This window comes from Pan troglodytes, chromosome Y (assembly GCF_028858775.2).
Source record: "Pan troglodytes isolate AG18354 chromosome Y, NHGRI_mPanTro3-v2.0_pri, whole genome shotgun sequence".
Classification (NCBI taxonomy): Eukaryota; Metazoa; Chordata; class Mammalia; order Primates; family Hominidae; genus Pan; species Pan troglodytes.
The window spans coordinates 5,124,216-5,128,202 of NC_072422.2; positions in this window are offsets into that span (position 1 = coordinate 5,124,216).

Here is a 3,987-nt window from a genome sequence, read left to right on the forward strand (position 1 = left end):
GATTAGTGAGAACATACAATATTTGGTTTTCCATCCCTGCGTTACTTCTCTTAAAATAATAGTCTCCAGTCTCATCCAGGTCACTGCAAATGCTGTTAATTCATTCCTTTTTATGACTGTGTAGTATTCCATTGTGTATATATATGCCACAGTTTACCTACTTGTTGATTGATGGGCATTTGGGTTGGTTCCACGATTTCACAATTGTGAATTGTGCTGCTACAAACATGCATGTGCAAGTATCTTTCTCATATAATGACTTCTTTTCTTCTGGGTAGATACTCAGTAGTGGGATTCCTGGATCAAATGGTAGTTCTACTTTTAGTCCTTTAAGGAATCTCCACACTGTTTTCCATAGTGGCTGTACTAGTTTACATTCCCACCAGCAGTGTAGAAATGTTTCCTCTTCACCACATCCACACTGACATCTACTGTTTTTTTTTGTTTTGTTTTGTTTTTTTGATTTTTTGATTATGGCCATTCTTGCAGGAGTAAGGTGGTATTGCATTGGGGTTTTGATTTGCATTTCCCTAATCATTAGTGATGTTGTGTATCTTTTCATATGTTTTCTGGCCATTTGTATACCTTCTTTTGAAAATTGTCTATTCATGTACTTAGCCCACTTTCTGATGGGATCGTTTTTTTCTTGCTGATTTGTTTGAGTTCATTGTAGATTCTGGATATTAGTCCTTTGTCTGATGTATAGATTGTGAAGATTTTCTCCCACTCTGCGTGTTGTCTGTTTATTCTGCTGACTGCTCCTTTTGCTGTGAAAAAGTTTTTTAGCTTAATTATGTCCCAGCTATTTATCTTTGTTTTTATTGCATTTGCTTTTGGGTTCTTGGTCATGAAATCCTTCCCTAAGCCAATGCCTAGAGGGTTTTTCCAATGTTATCTTCTAGAATTTTTATAGTTTCAGGTCTGATATTTAAGTCCTTAATCCATCTTGAGTTAATTTTTGTATAAGGTGAGAGATGAGGTTACAGTTTCCTTGTCCTACATGTGTCTAGCCAATTATCCCAGCACCATTTGTTGAAAACAGTGTCCTTTCCTGACCTTATGTTTTTGTTTGCTTTGTTGAAGATCATTTGGCTGTAAGTATTTGGGTTTATTTCCAGGTTCTCTATTCTGTTCCATTGGTCTATGTGCCTATTTTTATACTGGCACCATACTGTTTGGGTGGCTATGGCCTTATAGTATAGTTTGAAATCAGGTAATGTGATGCCTCCAGATTTGTTCTTTTGCTTAGGTTTGCTTTAGGTGTGCAGGCTGTTTTTTTGGTTCCATATGAATTTTAGGATTGTTTTTTCTAATTCTGTGAAGAATAATGGTGGTATTTTGATGGGGATTGCATTGAATTTATAGATTGATTTTGACAGTATGGTCATTTTCACAATATTGATTTTACCCATCCATGAGCATGGGATGTGTTTCCATTTGTGTCATCTATGATTTCTTTCAGCGGGGTTTTGTAGTTTTCCTTGTAGAGGCCTTTCACCTCCTTGGTTAGCTATATTCCCAAGCATTTTATGTTTTTTGCAGCTATTGTAGAAGGGGTTGAATTCTTGATTTGATTCTCCACTTGGTTGCTGTTGGTGTATAGAAGAGCTACTTATTTGTGTACATTAATTTTGCACGCAGGAATTTTGCTGCATTCTTTTATCAGTTGTAGGAGCTTTCTGGGGGAACCTTTAGGGTTTTCGAGGTAAACTATCATATCATCAACAGTGACAGTTTGACTTCCTCTTTATCTATTTGTATGCTCTTTATTTCTTTCTCTTGTCTGATTGCTCTGGCTAGGATTTCTAGTTCTGTGTTGAAAAGGAGTGGTGAGAGTGGGCAGGGAACCCTTGTCTTGTTCCAGTTCTCAGAGTGAATACTTTTGACTTTTCCCCATTAAGTATTCTGTTGGCTGTGGGTTTGTCATAGATGGCTTTTATTACATTGAGATATGTCCCTTGTATTCTGATTTTGCTGAAAGTTTTCATCATAAAGGGATGCTGGATTTTGTCAAATGATTTTTCTGTATCTATTGACATGATCATGTGACTTTTGTTTTTAATTCTGTTTATGTGGCGTATCACATTTTTTGACTTGTGTATGCTAAACCATCCCTGCATCCATGGTATGAAATCCACTTGATCATGGTAAATTATCTTTTTGATATGTTGTTGGATTCAGCTAGCTAGTATTTTGTTAAATATTTTAGCATCTATGTTCATCAGGGATATCAGTCTATACTTTTCTTTTTTGGTTATGTTCTTTCCTAGTTTTGGCATTAGGGTGATGCTGGCTTCATAGAATGAATTAAGGAGAGTTCCCTCTTTCTCTGTTTCGTGGAATAGTGTCAATAGGATTGGCACCAATTCTTCTTTGAATGTCTGGTAGAATTCTGCTGCAAATCCATCTGGTCCTAGATTTTTTTTGTTGGTAATTTTTAAATTATCATTTCAATCTCACTGCTTGTTATTGGTCTGTTCAGGGTAACTAATTCTTCCTGATTTAAGCAAGGAAGTTTGTATTTTTCCAGGAATGTATCCATCTTATCTAGGTTTTCTAGTTTATGCATGTAAATGTGTTCATACTGGCCTCAAATTACCTTTTGTATTTCCATGGTGTCAGTTGTAAAATCTCTCATTTCATTTCTTATTGAGGTTATTTGGATTTTCTCTCTTCTTTTCTTGGTTAAGCTTGCTAATGCTCTCTCAATTTTATTTACCTTTTTGAAGAACCAGCTTTTTGTTTCATTTATCTTTTGTAATTTTTTTGTTTCAATTCTTTTAATTCTGCTCTGATCTTGGTTATTTCCTTTCTTCTGCTGGGTTTTGGTTTGATTTGTTCTTGTTTCTCTAGGTCCTTAAAGTGTGACCTTAGATGTCAGTTTGTGCTCTTTTAGTCTTTTTGATATAGGCGTTTAGGGATATAAACTTTCCTCTTAGCATCACCTTTGCTGTATCTCAGAGGTTTTGGTAGGTTTTGTCACTATTGTCATTATGTTTGAATAATTTTTTATTCCCATCTTCATTTCGTTTTGACCCAAGGATCAGTCAGGAGCAGATTATTTAAGCTCCATGTATTTGCATGGTTTTGAAGTTTCCATTTGGAGTTGATTTACAATTTTATTCCACTGTGGTCTGAGAGAGAGCTTGGCCTAATTTCAATTTTCTTTAGTTTATTGAGGCTCTTTTGTGGCCTATCATATGGTCTATCTTGGAGAATGCTCCACGTGCTGTTGAATAGAATATATATTCTGCTGTAGTTGGAGGGAATGTTCTGTATATATCCGTTAAGTCCATTTGTTCCAAGGCATAGTTTAACTCCATAGTTTCTTTGTTGACTTTCTGTCTTGATGACCTGTCTAGTGCTGTCAGTGGAGTACTGAAGTCCCCCACTATTATTGTGTTGCTGTCTATCTCATATCTTAGGTCTATTAGTAATAGTTTTATAAATCTGGAAGCTCCAGTGTTAGGTGCATAAATGTTTAGGATTGTGATATTTTCCTGTTGGACAGGGCCTTTTACCATTATATAATGTCTCTCTTTGTCTCTTTTAACTGCTGTTGCTTTAAAGTTTGTTTTGTCTGATGTAAGAATAGCTACCCCTGCTTGCTTTTGGTGTCCATTTGCATGAAATGCCTTTTTCCACCCCTTTATATGAGTCTTTATGTGTTAGGTGACTCTGTTGAAGGCAGCAGATAGTTGATTGGTGAGTTCTTATCCATTCTGCTGTTCTGCATCTTTTAAGTGGAGCATTTAGGTCATTTTCACTAAATGTTACTATTGAGGTATGAGGTATCATCACATTTATCATGCTATTTGTTGTCTGTGTACTTTGGGTTCTTTTGCTTTCTGTCTTTGTTTTTTAACTTCTATTTTTGTTTTATAGGTCCTGTGAGGTTTAGGCTTTAAAGATGTCCTGTTTTGATGTGTTTCAAGATTTAGAGCTCTTTCTAGCAGTTCTTGTAGCGGTAGCTTGGTAGTGACTAAT